The 18,876-nt window shown below is 45.8% G+C and overlaps 1 long non-coding RNA gene across 1 annotated transcript in view; it reads right to left on the bottom strand.

Moving 5' to 3' along the window:
- LOC129813881 (uncharacterized) overlaps positions 1–18,876 on the bottom strand; it is a 28,503-nt gene that overhangs the window by 3,752 nt on the left and 5,875 nt on the right. The gene's annotated exons all lie outside the window — the stretch shown is intronic.

Here is an 18,876-nt window from a genome sequence, read left to right as displayed (position 1 = left end):
AATGTACAGCGTGGTAAGTTTCCATGATTTAATAACAAAAAAACTAGACAAAATACAAAACAACAAACGTACTAACCGTCACAGTCCTGTGTGGCACAAACACTGACACAGCTAACAACCACCCACAAATCCCCAACACAAAACAAGCCACCTATATATGATTCTCAATCAGGGACAACGATTGACAGCTGCCTCTGATTGAGAACCATATTAGGCTGAACACAGAAACAGACAAACTAGACATACAACATAGAATGCCCACCCAGCTCACGTCCTGACCAACACTAAAACAAGCAACACACATAGGAACTATGGTCAGGACGTGACAAGGGATTAAGGCCATTAAGTTGTATTACCAATAGGCTGTCAACTCAGTCACATGGGTAATGATTAGCCTATGTAATTATATACAATTAAACATGTTACAAAAGAACACCGAAGACAACTTCGTTTTTACTTGTATTAAATATTGATATTATCTTTCTATGTTGAAAAAAAAAAAAAGGACAACACAATGGTCCAAACCATGCAAATAGCCTCATTGTGACAACAATACAAAGCTCAGGTGTTGTGGTGTGCCCGATCACTGCACATAATGTGGTTGCCTCCCTGGGAATATGCCATCTCTTGTGAAGAGGGGATCAGTTTTCATGAACTTGTCAGTCAAAAATCAACTAGAGGAAAAGTTATCAGAGCCCAAATTCTGGAAAGAATTAGAATATAAGTATTCTAGGTCCAGCCCAGATACACAGTGTAGATGACATGTATGATGGTGCACTATACAAGTCAATAGAGGCCCTTTACGACACTGATTTGTTCATTAATTAACCTTTCACTCTCATGGAATGTGAATGGCGATCCAATATTCAAGTCCTCTCCCTTTCACATCTGGCCCCTACAAGTTACAGTTAGTGAACTTCGCCCAAACCGAATAGAGAACCACAACATTCTTAAAGGGCCCATCTCCTTTAGTGTTCCTTACCATTTTCAACATGATTGCAGTGTTTGCTTTTGATTACACGCACAGCATCTTACATGGTATATATCGGCAAATGACTACATTGTGGTTTGAGTCCAAATATCACCCTGAGTCCTGGTACACTGGAATAGAAATAGAACGCACTAACAAAAGACTACTTGCCATAAAACCATCTGTAAATGTGAAGAATTGATTTACTCAAATATTAGAAAGCCACAGAGTTCTGACACATCCTACTGTTTTATAGCTTCCCCTGTTTAAATGGGATTTTACCCAGGCTGTCACGCCCTGACCTTAGAGAGCCGTTTTATTTCTCTATTTGGTTAGGTCAGGGTGTGATTTGGGGTGGGCATTCCATGTTTTCTATTTCTTTGATTTTGGCCGAGTGTGGTTCCCAATCAGAGGCAGCTGTCTATCGTTGTCTCTGATTGGGAATCATACTTTTTCCCACCTGTGTTTTGTGGGTAGTTTTTTTCTGTTTAGTATCTGTTTACCTGACAGAACTGTTCGCTTTCGTTTTGTTACTTTGTTTGAGTGTTTCTTTGATCAATAAAATCATGAACACTTTCCACGCTGCGCTTTGGTCCACTCTTCCTTACGACGACGAGCGTTACAGAACTACCCACCACCAAAGGACCAAGCAGCGTGGTCAGGAGGACTGGACCTGGGAGGAAATCCTAGATGGGAAAGGACCCTGGAGGCAGGCCGGGGAGTATCCCCGTCCGAAGGAGGAGATAGAAGCAGCGAGAACAGAATGGCGACGTTACGAGGCGTTAAACCATCGAGGCAAGCACGAGAGGCAGCCCCCCAATTTTTTGGGGGGGGTACACGGGGTGATTGGCAGTGTCAGGGTTTAGACCTGAGCCAACTCCCCGTGCTTACCGTGAGGAGCGTGTGACTGGTCAGGCACCGTGTTATGCGGTGATGTGCATGGTGTTTCCAGTGAGCATTCACAGGCCGGTGCGCTCTGTGCCAGCGCCCTGCATTTGCCGGGCGGAAGTGGGCATCCAGCCAGGAAGGGTTGTGCCAGCTCTACGCTCGAGACGTCCAGTACTCCACCACGACCCAGTGTAGCCTGTTCCACGCACCAGGTTTCCAGTGCATCTCCCCAGTCCGGTGAGACCTGTTCCGGCTCCACGTACCAGGCCTCCAGTATGTCTCCCCAGCCTGGTAAGCCCTGTGGCAGCTCCACGCACCAGGCCTCCAGTACGTCTCCTCAGTCCTGTGAGACCTGTTCCGGCTCCACGTACGAAGCCTCTAGTGATGATCCATGGCACGAAGCCTCCAGTGATGATCCATGTCCCAGAGCCTGTAGTGATGATCCATGGCACGAAGCCTGTAGTGATGATCCATGGCCTGGAGCCTGTAGTGATGATCCATGGCCCGAAGCCTCCGGTGATAATCCATGGCATGAAGCCTCCAGTGATAATCCATGGCACGAAGCCTCCAGTGATGATCCATGGCTGATTGGGAATCATACTTTTTCCCACCTGTGTTTTGTGGGTAGTTTTTTTCTGTTTAGTATCTGTTTACCTGACAGAACTGTTCGCTTTCGTTTTGTTACTTTGTTTGAGTGTTTCTTTGATCAATAAAATCATGAACACTTTCCACGCTGCGCTTTGGTCCACTCTTCCTTACGACGACGAGCGTTACAGAACTACCCACCACCAAAGGACCAAGCAGCGTGGTCAGGAGGACTGGACCTGGGAGGAAATCCTAGATGGGAAAGGACCCTGGAGGCAGGCCGGGGAGTATCCCCGTCCGAAGGAGGAGATAGAAGCAGCGAGAGCAGAATGGCGACGTTACGAGGCGTTAAACCATCGAGGCAAGCACGAGAGGCAGCCCCCCAATTTTTTGGGGGGGGTACACGGGGTGATTGGCAGTGTCAGGGTTTAGACCTGAGCCAACTCCCCGTGCTTACCGTGAGGAGCGTGTGACTGGTCAGGCACCGTGTTATGCGGTGATGTGCATGGTGTTTCCAGTGAGCATTCACAGGCCGGTGCGCTCTGTGCCAGCGCCCTGCATTTGCCGGGCGGAAGTGGGCATCCAGCCAGGAAGGGTTGTGCCAGCTCTACGCTCGAGACGTCCAGTACTCCACCACGACCCAGTGTAGCCTGTTCCACGCACCAGGCCTCCAGTACGTCTCCTCAGTCCTGTGAGACCTGTTCCGGCTCCACGTACGAAGCCTCTAGTGATGATCCATGGCATGAAGCCTCCAGTGATGATCCATGTCCCAGAGCCTGTAGTGATGATCCATGGCACGAAGCCTGTAGTGATGATCCATGGCCTGGAGCCTGTAGTGATGATCCATGGCCCGAAGCCTCCGGTGATAATCCATGGCATGAAGCCTCCAGTGATAATCCATGGCACGAAGCCTCCAGTGATGATCCATGGCCCGGAGCCTGTAGTGATGATCCATGGCACGAAGCTTCCAGTGATGATTCATGGCCCGGGGGCCTGCAGTGATAATCCAGGGTAAGGAGCCTCCAGGGACGGTCCCCGGTCCGGAGCCTCCAGCGACAATCCGCAGTCCGGAGCCTCCAGCGACGATCCGCAGTGCGGAGCCTCCAGCGACGATCCGCAGTCCGGAGCCTCCAGCGACGATCCGCAGTCCGGAGCCTCCAGCAGGGGTTCCCAGTCCGGAGCCTCCAGTGGTGGTTCCCAGTTCGGAGCCTCTGGCGACGATCCACGGTCCGGTTCCACAGAAGCGGAGGGATCAGCGTAGGGAGCGGGGGCTACGTATCAAACCGGAGCCGCCACCGTGGGTAGATGCCCACCCGGACCCTCCCCTATAGGTTCAGGTTTGCGGCCGGGAGTCCGCAACTTTGGGGGGGGGGGGGGGGGGGGGTACTGTCACGCCCTGACCTGAGAGCCATTTTATTTCTCTATTTGGTTAGGTCAGGGTGTGATTTGGGGTGGGCACTTATTATTGATGCACGTATTGATGAAGCCAATGACTGATGTGATGTGCTCCAAAATGCAATCGAAGGAATCACTGAACATATTCCAGTCTGCGATAGCAAAACAGTCCTGTAGCTTATCATTGTAATATTTGTGTTGTGGAGAAATGACCAGGCAGGGGACGGGAGTACAGTTAGTGTCGTTTAGTCAAAACCTCTTGTGCTCTACAGCCCCTGGGCCCAATAGTGAGCATGTACATTTCCTATTAGGTGTATTAACGTAACACTGCCGTAATACATTACTGCTTAGTAACAGCATAGTAACTAATATCAACAGATATAGATCATAGATACTACACTCCTCCCCCATAGTGTTTAACTCCCAGAGAACAAGGTACGTACGTTTGGGAACTATTAATGCAATATCTGAACAATGTATTCTTAAACATTTTTCAACTACTGGGATGAAGCAGACTTTTCAGAGCCCAGCACAAATCCAAGGGATTATTCTGCCCCGAAGGTGGAATTTGTGTCCTAATAACTAACCCAGGTAATGTCCTTTTTCTTTCCTTTTATCTAGGACATATTAAAGTGTTTGTTTGTTTTACTGTCTGTAACCTCCTGAAACAGCTCAACTCACAGGTCAAGCTTTTTAGGTGCCCTCTGCTGTCGAATAGGATATCTCCGGTCCTCCTGAGCTTCTGGTGGTGGGCCAGGTTCGGGTGGAAGGTCAGGCTCTGTCTCTCCCGTACGTCCACAGTCAGGAGAATAGTCCTGGGGATCATTATTGTTCTTGTTCTCTCTGCATGTCTCTGCTGGGGCGTTGGACCGTAGCAGATGATCCACATGAACACTGACATGGCGATGACCAATTTGGACTTGGTAAGTAAAAGGTACTCTGCTTTGCAAGATCACACCTGAGTTCCACAGGCGCTTGGGGTGTCTGAAATCACGTACCATCACCCTCTCTCCCTCTTTGAATTCTCTGACAGTCTTTGAGTGTTTGTCATGAGCTTTCTTCTGCTGTAGCTGGTGCTTTGCCACAGTGCTTGATAAGTCTGTGCAAAAGATAAGTTTCAACAATGTCAGGCGGGTACGTGGTTGGTGTTTCAGAAACAGTTCAGCTGGTGTACGTTCCGTTACTGTGTGTGGTGTGTTACTGTAAGTAAACGGGGAAGCCTTTGGTGGATTGGCACAGACTGAACCTCAAGTCTAATCCAAGCCTTAAAGGTTTGCACAGCTCTTTCCGCTGCTCCATTTGATGCCGGATGGTAAGGTAGTGACAGTATGTGCCTTACTCTGTTGTTCTTGAGAAACATTTCAAAGTTGTTTGAGGTGAAAGGAGAGCAATTGTCCGATACGAACTCCTTGACTAGTCCAAAGGACCAATTGATGGTCTTCTCAGCTGTGGTCAGTTGAGTAGGGAACACTTCCATCTGCTTGGAATGGACATCGCAGACAACAAGGAAATTTTGCTTGTCAATCTCGGCGTAATCCACATGGATGCATTCCCATGGTGTGGCAGCCCAGGACCGTGGATGAAGAGGTGCAGCAGCAGGCTTGTGATGAACAGCTTCACAAGGTGAGCATTGGCCTACATGCTGTTGAATGTCCTGATCCAGTCCAGGCCACCACAGATAACTGCGGGCAAGTGCTTTCATTCGAGTGATCCCTGGATGTCCCTCATGCAGGTCAAATAGCAGTCTCCCCTGAAATTTGTGAGTTACCACCACCCTTGATCCCCACAGAACACATCCTTGATCAGTAGACAATTGGTCTATCTTGTCAATGAATGGACGAAGGTTATCGTCCTTTACGAAGGTTGGCCAACCGCCTAATGTTAAGTCCAAGACTTTGGAAAGCACTGGGTCTTTCCTCGTTTCCTCTGCTATGTCTGAAGCAGATATGGGCAGTTTGTTGATGAGAGAGATCTGGAAGACTGCTCTATCATCTTCACTGTCGGAGTCACTATTGCATGGTAGTCTTGATAGTGCATCTGCATTTGCGTGATCACTGGATCGTCTGTACTCGGTCTCATAGTCGTAGGCTAGCAATATCAGAGCCCAACGTTGCATTCTAAGTGCAGCAAGGGTTGGTATGGCTGATTTTGGTCCAAGGATGGCCAACAGAGGCTTGTGATCTGTCAGCAGTTGAAACTTCCTTCAGTAGAGGTATTTGTGAAACTTCTTCACTCCGAATATTATGCTCAGGGCTTCCTTCTCAATTTGAGCATAACTTTTCTCACTTGGTGACAGAGTCCGTGATGCAAATGCAATAGAGTGTTCTTCACCTGACGGTAGAACATGTGAAATTAGGGTTCCTACGCCGTATGGAGATGCATCACACGCAAGTCTCAGCTTCATCTCTGTGTCGAAGTGGGCAAGCCACTTGCTCTTTAGCAGATGCTGTTTGCAAGTCTTGAATGCTTCTTCGCATTGTGAGGACCAATTCCATCTTGCATCGGCCTTCAGCAGTTGGTGAAGCGAATGCAACAATGTGGACAAGTTTGCCACAAACTTTCCGTAATAGTTCAGGAGCCCCAAAAATGATCTCAGATTTGAGATATTTGTGGGTGCTGGTGCGTTTACGATTGCTTCCACCTTGCTGTTGGTTCGGTGCAGGCCTCGTGCATCAATCTTGTATCCGACATACTCCACTGAGTCCTAGAGGAACTCACACTTGCTGCGTTTCATTCTCACTCCATATTTCTCAAGTCTTGACATCACTTTGTCCAGCACTACAAGTTGCTCTCCAATGGAGGGTGCTGACACAAGGATGTCGTCCATGAAGCACACAACATTGTCTATACCATCCAAGATCTGATCCATTGTGTGTTGGAATATCGCTGGAGCTGTCGAGATTCCATTGGCCAAGTGATTGAATCTGAATAGCCCCTTGTGTGTATTGATGGTCAGATACTGTTCTGACTCCGGATCTAGCTTCAGTTGCTGATAAGTGAATGGCAGGTCCAGCTTACTGAAACCTTCCCACCAGCTAGAGTGGCAATCAGATCTTCAGCATTTGGTAGTGGATATTCCTCTGGTAGTATGCAGCGATTTACTGTGACCTTGTAGTCTCCGCACATTCTGACGGTCTTGTCTTTCTTTGGGACTACAAAGATTGGAGCGGCCCAGTCGCTCCTCTCTACTTTCGTATTGAGGTTATTCTTCTGTAGGCGGTCCAGTTCCTTCTCTACTGCTTCCTTAAGAGCATAGGGAAATGGATGTGATTTGTGAAAGATAGGCTTGGTTCCTTCTTGCACTCTGACTTTGCTGTGAAGTCTTATATTTCGCAGTAGCCATCTTTGAAAAGTTATTTGTGCTTCTCCAACATGTTAGTGAGTGTAGACTGACTCACTGGTTTGTCATTTCTCAGACTGAAGATTTCTCCCCAGTTCAACTTGAACCTTTGTAGCCAGTTTCTGCCTAGCAAGGCTGATTTTTCTCGTTTAACAATGACAAGCGGTAGTGTCCACTCCTTCCCCTCATACCGGACTGGTACCTGGATCTGCCCTAAAACAGGAATAGTGTCACCAGTGTAAGAAGAAAGGCGGATGAACTCTGGCTGAAGAGGACACTCTTTCAGTTTTTCTTTGTAGAGTCTCTCTGGAACCAGAGATACAGATGCTCCCTTGTCCAGCTGCATTTCTACTGGTTTTCCCGCTAACTCCATGCTGAGATAGATTCCATCTTTTTGTTGTTGAGCTGTGTACACTGTGAACAGTTCCAATACTGTTTCACCTTGTGTGCTCTTGCTGTGCGTTTTGGAGCTTTACACACTCTCTGTAAATGTCCAATCTTTCCACAATTGTGGAACTTTTCATTTTGGAATCGACATTCACTGTGCTGATGATTATCTCCCCCACATCTGTTGCAACTTGGCTTAGACTGTCACGAATTTCACACTAGTCGTTTCCTCTCCTTGTTCCGGTGGTGTTCACCGGCCTTCTAGCCATTATCGATCCACTTTTTATTTTCCATTTGTTTTGTCTTGTTTTCCTACACACCTGGTTTCCATTTCCCTCATTAAGTGTTGTGTATTTAACCCTCTGTTCCCCCCATGTCCTTGTGTGGAATTGTTGGTTTGTAAGTGCTTGTGCACTATGTTACTGGTGCGTGTCGGGTTTTGTACCCATGTAGGTTAATTTTTTTATTGCCGTTGGTTTTGAAATTAAACTGCTCTGGCTATTACCTTTTTCTGCTCTCCTGCGTTTGACTTCACTGCCACCAGTTCCGCAACCCTTACATAGACCTTTGTGATTTGAGCTGCTTTGTTCTTGTGTAACCTTGAGGACGGGACTGAGAAAAGTGTGTCTTTTGTGAGCCTTTTCCACCACGTGCATCACTGACCTTGTGAACACCTTTCTGACATTCTGCATGTCCCAATAGCTCAATAGTATCCCTGTGGGCAAGCTCGAGTCCAAGTGTGATATCACAGGCTTTCTTAAAGGTCCTTCTTTGACAGAAGCCTTCTGCGATATGCTTCACCTGTGAGACAAACTTGTCTCGGAGAGCGTCATCAAGAAATCATGCAAACTCACATGTACTTGCCAGCCTTTTCAAAGCAAGGATGTAGTCAGCCACGGTTTCTCCTTGACTCTGGTGACGTTGGTAAAATCTGAAACGTTCTGCAATGAGAATTGGCTTAGGCTTGAAATCCCTCGAAAGAGTTTCAGTCAGTTCTGCATAGTTCAACTCCACTGCTTTTATTGGTTCAATGAGACCTTTCAGCAATCCATACTCAGTTGGACCCAAAACACTGAGAAATACGTCTGCTTTCTTTTCATCTTTGATTTAATTTGCAGCCAGCCAACACTCAAAACGCTCTAAAAAGGAATCAAAATCCTATTTTGTAGCCTCAAACTCTGGTACTCGGCCAATGGTTGCCATTTTCACAGTTAATTGTTCAGTTTCCTCATTCCTTGTATTCCTTAATTTTCTGAATGCTCATGTAATTCTTCACTTTATTCATTTCAGAAGTTTCTGCAATTACTTAATTAACTGTACTCATTTGTAATAATGTACACATTGTTTCTTCCTTTTTTTTAACAATATTTCTCCACTGAGATTGCCTAATTTCAATGGGTTCAATGACAGTTTTTAATTTAACCACCAGAGGGCAGTGTCACTATTCTGGACTCCAATAGGCTTGCTACTTGGCAGCTCCTGAACGCTGTACCTACTAGCAGTGCTTAGCCTTTTCTACTGGCAAAAAAAAAGCATAAATAACTGGTGATTTACAGAATCATTTTGAGTTTCATTACTCACGCAACATTCTTCCGTTCAAGCAATGTCTGTTTAAGAAGCTTAATCACCATGTCGCCACTGTAATATTTGTGTTGTGGAGAAATGACCAGGCAGGAGACAGGAGTACAGTTAGTTTAGTTTAGTCAAAACCTCTCGTGTTCTACAGCCCCTGGGCCCAATAGTGCGCATGTGCATTTCCTATTAGGTGTAGTAACGTAACACTGCCGTAATACATTACTGCTTAGTAACAGCATAGTAACTAATATAAACAGATATAGATTACAGATACTACAAGCATCTGCTTCATCTGACCACTTTTTGCTGATTGAGTCACTGGTGCTTCCTGCTTTAATTTTTGCTTGTAAGCAGGAATCGGAAGGATAGAATTATGGTCAGATTTGCCAGATGGAGGGCGAGGGAAAGCTTTGTATGCGTCTCTGTGTGTGGTGTAAAGGTGGTCCAGAGTTTTTTTCCTTCTGGTTGCACATTTAACATGCTGAAAGAAATTTGGTAAGACTGATTTAAGTTTCCTTGTATTAAAGTCCCCGGCCACTAGAAGCGTCGCCTCTGGGTGAGTGTTTTCCTGTTTAGTTATGGCGGAATACAGCTCATTGAGTGTGGTCTTAGTGCCAGCCTCAGTCTGTGGTGGTATGTAGACAGCTACGAAAAATACAAATAAACTCTCTAGGTAGATAGTGTGGTCTACAGCTTATCATGAGATACTCTACCTCAGGCAAGCAAAACCTCGAGACTTCCTTAGATATCGTGCACCAGCTAATATTTACAAAAATACATAGTCCGCCGCCCTTGTCTTACCAGACGCCAGTGTTCTATCCTGCCAATACAGTGTATAACCAGCCAGCTGTATGTTGATAATGTCGTTGTTCAGCCACGACTCCGTGAAGCATAACATGTTACAGTTTTTAATGTCCCATTGGTAGTTTAATCTTCCGCGTAGCTCGTCGATTTTATTCTCCAAAGATTGCATATTTGCTAGCAAAATGGAAGGCAGAGGGGGTTTATTCGATCGCCTACAAATTCTCAGAAGGCAGCCCGCCCTCCGGTATTTTTCTACCACCATCTTTGAAATGCAAGAGAAAGGTCCCAGTTCTAGCCATCACTCTGGTTGTAATTCCGATGGTGACCACAAGATGGCAGCAGTGTATGTGCATGATATCTTGAAGCATGAGCGAACTACATGACATTTAGTGTGAAGTCATCAAGGTATATTTGGGCAAATCGTGAAGGAGACAATTGCATTCATATTAGAATATCGTGAAATCTGTATACTTGGACTTTGATTTAGCTTTTCCAGTATTAGTAGCCATATTATAAGTTCAACAATTGCAAAACAACCAGTTTTCAGAACTTCATAACTCTGAATATTCTTATAATTTTTGTCCAAAAGTAAAAGGCGTGATGTCGCAAAATGTTAGTAGCTGCATTTTACAACATATACAGGGTTTCTGGATACTCCCATAAAGCCCAGCTCATTGGCTATCTAGCTAGCTTTGTTTGACCCAGATTGGTGCTTATTTGACAAAGTTAGAGTCGTTGAAGTGAAGACCGCCCGCGTCATTGGTGTGCCATAAAGGCATCGCTCTCCGACCAAATATGGGGCCCTATAGGATATATTACACCCCTAATGATATAGTGAAGTCTGGTTACGTTCTAGGATCTCTGAGGAATACATACGAACGTGATTTGACCGGTTGAAACAACGTTTAGGATTAGATTTTCACAGATTCCTTTCTTTGCAAATTGAACAGGTGGAAATTCAAAATCGATCGTGCATGCTATATGGACCTTTTTAGGATATGAAAAAGGATTTTATCTAACAAAACGACACTTCATGTTATCTCTGGGACCCTTTGGATGATAAAACAGAGCAAGGTTTCAGAATGTAAGTACACATTTCACCTTCAGAGAGGAATTTATCAAACCTATCGCGGTGAAAAAAAGTGTTTTGTTGTTAGGAGCTCTCCTCAAACAATAGCATGGCATTTTATTCACAGTCATAGCTACTGTAAATTGGACAGTGCAGTTATATTAACAAGAATTTAAGCTTTCAGCCGATATAAGACACTTATATGTACCGACATTTGTTGTTTCTCTAAAATCTGCGATCGTGACACAAGGTGCTGCATGATTTACAACTGTCCAGTTGACGGGACGCCGATCCCTAAGAAAATGCATTTTAAGGTGCAGACGAGCTGCCCTGTTCTGAACCAATCATAATTTTCTGAGGTCCCTCTTTTTGGCACCTGACCACACGACTGAACAGTGGTCCAGATGTGACAAAACTAGGTAGGACCTGCCTTGTTGATAGTGCTGTTAGAAGATGGAGCAGCACTTTAAAATACTTTTTTCACATTTCTTAGGGATTGGCGTCCCGTCAACGCCATCATCACTACTTGTTTAGGTAAGAAGTGTTGACAAGCTGAATGCACCGAGCTGTCTGTTTAAACTACTAACACACAGCTCGGACACCCATGCATACCCCACAAGTCCAGAACAGACTATGGGAGGTGCACAGTACTACATAGAGCCATGATTACATGGAACTCTATTCTGCATCAGGCAATGGATGCAAGTAGTAGAATCAGACTTAAAAAAACAGATAAAAATACACCTTATGGAACAGCGGGGACTGTGAATGGACACACACAGAGGTACAAACACAGGCATACACACAAACACTAGCACACTCACTCTACACACGCATACATTGTAATATTGTTGTATGGTGGTATTATACATTTTGTATTGTAGATATGTAGTGATGTAATAATGTCATTTGTTTTTATGTGTAATGTAAGTGCCTTAATGTGTTTGGACCCCAGGAAGAATAACTGCTGCCTTGGAAGCAGCTAAGGGGGATCCCTAATAAAATCAAATAAGTACATTGACTGAACTGTGGGCCTACTGAACTGTGGGCCTACTATCAATTGTTTTGGTATCTATCAAATAAAGGTAGCATACACTATATTTATTGCATGTAGACATTATCCAGTATCAATGCTGCAATTTTCTATGTGCCGGGGGGCTAGGGTCAGTCTGTTATATCTGGTGTAATTCTCCTGTCTTATCTGGTGTCCTATGTGAATTTAAGTATGCCCCCTCTAATTCTCTCTCTCTCCCTCTCTTCCTCCCCTCCCGGAGGATCTGAGCCCTAGGACCATGCCCTGTTCTGAACCAATCGTAATTTCACGAGGTCCCTCTTTTTGGCACCTGGCCACACTCCTGGCTGTCCCCAGTTTACCTGGTCATGCTGCTGCTCCAGTTTCAACTGTTCTGCCTGCGGCTATGGAACCCTGACCTGTTCACCGGACGTGTTACCTTGTCCCGGACCTGCTGTTTTTGACTCTCTCTCTCTCGCTCTACCGCACCTGCTGTCTTGACCTCTGAATGACCTTACTGGTCATCTATAAACATTTGAACATCTTGAGGAACCATCTGGCCTTAATGGCCATGTACTGTTATAATCTCCACCCGTCACAGCCAGAAGAGGACTGGCCTCCCCTCAGAGCCTGGTTCCTCGCTAGGTTTTTTCCTAGGTTCCTGCCTTTCTAGGGAGTTTTTCTTAGCCACCGTGCTTCTACATCTGCATTGCTTGCTGTTTGGGGTTTTAGGCTGGGTTTCTGTATAGCACTTTGTGACATCTGATGTAAAAGTGGTTTATAAATAAACTTGAGTGATTGAAATTTGATTGATTGTCATTTCTTATATTTCTCACATCCACTTAGTTTAAATGTAGCACGCGCTCCAGCAGGTATATCTCTCTGGTCACCCCCAAAGCCAACTCCTCCTTTGGCCGCCTCTCCATCCAGTTCTCTGCTGCCAATGACTGGAATGAACTACAAAAATCTCTGAAACTGGAAACACTTACCTCCCTCACTAGCTTTAAGCACCAGCTGTCAGGGCAGCTCACAGATTACTGCACCTGTACATAGCCCATCTATATTTTAGCCCAAACAACTACCTCTTCCCCTACTGTATTTATTTATTTTTCTCCTTTGCACCCCATTATTTCTATCTCTACTTTGCACATTCTTCCACTGCAAATCTACCATTCCACTGTTTTACTTGCTTTATTGTATTTTCTTTGCCACCATGGCCTTTTTTGCCTTTACCTCTCTTATCTCACCTCATTTGCTCACATTGTATATAGACTTATTTTTCTACTGTATTATTGACTGTATGTTTGTTTTACTCCATGTGTAACTCTGTGTTGTTGTATGTGTCGAACTGCTTTGCTTTATCTTAGCCAGGTCGCAATTGTAAATGAGAACTTGTTCTCAACTTGCCTACCTGGTTAAATAAAGGTGAAATTTAAAAAAAAAATGTTTAAAGTCTGATATTGCACTCATGTATACAGAGGCATAATATTGCACTATATTTCAAAATTCTCTTTTCTCAGTATGTCACGCCCTGGCCTTAGTATTATTTGTTTTATTTATTATTTTAGTTAGGTCAGGGTGTGACATGGGGTATGTGTGTATTTTGGGGTATTATATGGTAGAGGGGGTGTTTGTTGTAGTTTATGGTTTTGTGTTGAGTGTATGTGTCTAGCTGTGTCTATGTTGGGTGTAGTTCTAGGAAAGTCTATGGTGGCCGGAATGGGTTCTCAATTAGAGACAGCTGATTTCGGTTGTCTCTAATTGGGAGCCATATTTAAGGCTGCCATAGGCTTTAGCTGTTTGTGGGTCATTGTTTGTGTATATGTATAGTTCGACGTAAGTAGTTTGTGTGTGCACTTACGTTTGAGGTTTTCACGATCGTTTGTTGTTTTTCGTTAGTGTTGTAATAGTGTGTCGTGTTCATCTTCGTCGTTGTTATTAAAAAGAAGATGTATTCAAATCATGTTGCGCCTTGGTCCTCTCGTTCATGTCAACACGATTGTGACAGAATGACCCACCAATATCGGATCAAGCAACATGACCAGCGGCAACAGGATCAAGGCATTAAGGATTCATGGACATGGGAGGAGATTTTAGATGGTAACGGACCTTGGGCGCAACCGGGAGAATATCGCCTTCCTCGTGAAGAGCTGGAGGCAGCGAAAGCCGAGAGGAGGCGATATGAGGAGGCAGCACGGAGACAAGGCTGGAGACCCGCGAGTACTACCCAAAAATTTCTTGGGGGGTGGCTAAGAGGTAGTGGGCCGAGGGCAGGTAGGAGACCTGCGCCCACTTCCCAGGCTAACCGTGGAGAGCGGGAGTACGGGTGGACACCGTGTTATGCAGTAGAGCACACGGTGTCTCCTGTACGTGTTCATAGCCCGGTGCGGGTTATTCCACCTTCCCGCACTGGTAGGGCTAGATTGGGCATTGAGCCAGGTGCCATGATACCGGCTCAACGCGTCTGGTCTCCAGTGCGTCTCCTCGGGCCGGTATACATGGCACCAGCCTTACGCATGGTGTCCCCGGTTCGCCTACATAGCCCGGTGCGGGTTATTCCACCTTCCCGCACTGGTCGGGCGACGGGGAGCATTCAACCAGGTAAAGTTGGGCAGGCTCGATGTTCAAGGGAACCAGTACGCCTGCACGGTCCGGTATTTCCGGCGCCACCTCCCCGCCCCAGTTCAGTTCCACCAGTGCCTACACCACGTAACAGGCTTCCAGTGTGTCTCCAGAGCCCTGTTCCTCCTCCACGCACTCGTCCTATGGTGCGTGTCTCCAGCCCGGTACCACCAATTCCGGCACCACGCACTAAGCCTCTTGTGCGTCTCCAGAGTCCTGTGCATCCTGTTGCTGCTCCCCGCATTAGCCCTGAGATGCGTGTCCCCAGTCCGGTACCACCAGTTCCGGCCCCACGCACTAGGCCTAATGTGCGTCCCCAGGGTCCAGTATGCCCTGTTCCTTCTCCCCGCACTAGCCTGAAAGTGCGTGCCTTTAGCCCGGTGCCTCCAGTTCCGGCACCACGCACCAGGCCTACAGTGCGCCTCATCCGGCCAGAGCCATCCGTCTCCCCAGCGCCGTCTGAGCCATCCGTCTCCCCAGCGCCGTCTGAGCCATCCGTCTCCCCAGCGCCGTCTGAGCCATCCGTCTGCCCAGTGCCGTCTGAGCCATCCGTCTGCCCAGTGCCGTCTGAGCCATCCGTCTGTCCAGAGCCATTAGAGCCGCCCGTCTGTCCCGAGCCGTCAGAGCCATTAGTCAGTCAGGAGCCGCTAGAGCCATTCGTCAGTCAGGATCTGCCAGAGCAGCCAACCAGACAGGATCTGCCAGAGCCGCCAACCAGACAGGATCTGCCAGAGCCGCCAACCAGACAGGATCTGCCAGAGCCGCCAACCAGACAGGATCTGCCAGAGCCGCCAACCAGACAGGATCTGCCAGAGCCGCCAACCAGACAGGATCTGCCAGAGCCGCCAACCAGACAGGATCTGCCAGAGCTGTCAGCCAGCCATGAGCGTCCAGATCCGTCTGCCAGCCATGAGCGTCCGGATCCGTCAGCTAGCCATGAGCAGCCAGATCTGTCAGCCAGCCATGAGCCGTCCAACCAGGATCCGCCGGAGCCGTCATCCAGCCAGGATCTGCCCATTATCCTGGTGCTGCCCCTTATCCTGGTGCTGCCCCTTATCCTGGTGCTGCCCCTTATCCTGGTGCTGCCCCTTATCCTGGTGCTGGCCCTTATCCCGGTGCTGGCCCTTATCCCGGTGCTGGCCCTTATCCCGGTGCTGCCCCTTATCCCGGTGCTGCCTCTTATGACTATGGTGGGGTGGGGACCACGACCAGTGCCGGAGCCGCCGCCGTGGAAGGAAGCCCACCCAGACCCTCCCCTAGACTATGTGTTGGTGCGTCCGGAGTTCGCGCCTTAAGGGGGGGGTTATGTCACGCCCTGGCCTTAGTATTATTTGTTTTATTTATTATTTTAGTTAGGTCAGGGTGTGACATGGGGTATGTGTGTATTTTGGGGTATTATATGGTAGAGGGGGTGTTTGTTGTAGTTTATGGTTTTGTGTTGAGTGTATGTGTCTAGCTGTGTCTATGTTGGGTGTAGTTCTAGGAAAGTCTATGGTGGCCGGAATGGGTTCTCAATTAGAGACAGCTGATTTCGGTTGTCTCTAATTGGGAGCCCTATTTAAGGCTGCCATAGGCTTTAGCTGTTTGTGGGTCATTGTTTGTGTATATGTATAGTTCGACGTAAGTAGTTTGTGTGTGCACTTACGTTTGAGGTTTTCACGATCGTTTGTTGTTTTTCGTTAGTGTTGTAATAGTGTGTCGTGTTCATCTTCGTCATTGTTATTAAAAAGAAGATGTATTCAAATCATGTTGCGCCTTGGTCCTCTCGTTCATGTCAACACGATCGTGACACAGTATCTCAAATCCTCTAGTTAAATTGAAATTTCTATATCCTGCAGGAATTTCAGCATCCTGCAAGTTTTGGTCTTGGTCTTGCTGGATTCCTGCAGGTATGTTCTTTGTCCTGCAGGAATTGTCATATCGTGAACGAATATCAAAATCCTGAAGGTTTCGGTACTGCATGATTCCTGCAGGAATGTACTTGGTCCTAAAGGAATTGCCATAATCTGCAGGAATATCAAACTCATGCAGGTTTTGGTTTTGGGAGTCAAACATTTAATATATAACGGACATGGAACGAGACAGGAACAGGAACAGCGACAGCAAACAGACAATACAGACAAAAACAATCAATGCAGCAGCAGGGAACAGAGCAGAGGAACTGACAAATATAGGGGAGGTAATAAACAGGTGATGAGTGAGTCCAATATCGCTGATGCGCGTGACGAGGGAAGGCAGGTGTGCATAATAGATGGCAGGGGTGCGTGATGCAGGGCAGCCTGGCGCCCACAAGCGCCAGACGTGACAGTTACTTTTTGTAAATTTCTTCATGATAAATTATCATATCTAAATATGAAATGTCATAGACTACAAATTCAAGGATCAGATCACTCTGGAGTCAGATGTGAACAGAATGTGTAATCTAGCATATTAAACACTAAAACTAAGTTTCAAGTGAGAATTCGGCAGGTCTAATCCCAAAAAAGAAAGGAAGTTCTTGCCTACTTCACCCATAATTTATTTATTTTTTTAACAGAAAAAGTAGGGTGTAGTTCCAGTAGTTAGCTACACTGCAAAATGGCAGATTTTTTTTTTAAATTAACTACTGAAAATACTCCCAAGATTTCAATTTAGTTCAACTTCCACCAAGCTACTGCAAAATGTACTTAAATTACTAGTACGTACTTCACTACTCCCCAACACTGGTTGTTGGTCAGACATGAGTCTGGTGCCATAATTTTAAATTCCCCAATAAGGTAATGACTGGAAAAATTGGTGTGTATAAATAAGTGTGTAAACAGATAATAACACATTACCTGATAGTTACTGCTTCTTTGAAGTTGAAATAGCCTATAATCAAACTCAGCATGACTGGGGTTGACACAAAGCTAGGAGCCTCATCAAAGATTATATTAATACTACTGTATGCGTCTTTGGTTTTTATTTATCATCCCTTATAGTGGAGAGATGTTTCATCATGTGTTTCTAACTATCTGGCTCTTTGTTACTGTAGGAATGTGCGTTGACCAGGGCTTTTAGCGATTACAACTTTATAAGGATTCTGCCTTTAATTGTCTTGGCTCTTATCATTGATTCAAATCAGGAAAAAACTATGCGAAACATATTCTTATATTTTTCTTTTCTCCGTCAGTACCAGGGGCTCAAGTGTTTTCATGCAAACTTAGTATTCTTTACCTCCTATATTATTATCTGTCTGTCACTATATCAATTGAATTCAATTCAAATGGCTTTATTGGAATGGGAAACATATGTTGACATTTCCAAAACAAGTGAAATAGATAATTAACAAAAGTAAAATAAACAATAAAAATTAACCGCAAACATTACACTCACAAAAGTTCCAAAGGAATAGAGACATTTCAAATGTCATGTTATGGCTATATACAGTACAGTGTTGTTACGTTGTGCAAATAGTTAAAGTGCTATATCCCTGTTACTGAGAGGATGCGTGCTTACTCTCATTTCACAAGATTCTGACATCTTCCTCTTTTCGGCTGATATCTATCCTCCATGTTATCATGGAGTCTTAATTTCCATGGTGCACTGTGCTGAATAAGATGTCTGTGAAGACATACTGCAGACCTGTTCCGTCCTACACCAAGTGTTCCAAAGGAGTATACAATGCAAAGGGAAGGGATCACTGCCGCTACCTCGCTTTCCAACCAAGGTGCATCAATTGAGGAGCAAACGAAGGTAGAGATGGGTGTTGCTGAATCTCATCTCTACCAAGGGAGTGTACAGACAGACTGTCACTGATATCCTGTGTAGCTCAGTTGGTAGAGCATGATGCTTGTAATGCCAGAGTTGTGGGTTCAATCTCCATGGGTAGACCAGTATGAAACACATGTACACACTCATTACTGAATGTGAATTATTTTGCCGATTATAATTAATGTAGAGGGTAATACATTTTCCAGTGGAAATTACAAAGAGGGTTCCACATGGAACTCAAAATGGTTCTACCTGGAACCAAAAAGGGTTTTCCTGGACAGATGGACAGTCGAAGAACCGTTTTGGAACCCTTTTGTCTAAGAATGTGAGGTCATGAATGTCATTGAACAGATGCTCTTACTCTGTCTCTCTTTCTTTCAGGAGGAAAAAGCAGAACTTAAAACTGACGTACAACATCTGAAAGTTCCGCCAATTCAACATCAGTGAAGTAGAAGGGACAGCACCCCTGTAAAGATTGAGAATGGAAAGGATTTTGC

This window comes from Salvelinus fontinalis, chromosome 2, assembly GCF_029448725.1.
Source record: "Salvelinus fontinalis isolate EN_2023a chromosome 2, ASM2944872v1, whole genome shotgun sequence".
NCBI lineage: Eukaryota > Metazoa > Chordata > Actinopteri > Salmoniformes > Salmonidae > Salvelinus > Salvelinus fontinalis.
This window is presented reverse-complemented; position numbering and strand designations above follow the sequence as displayed.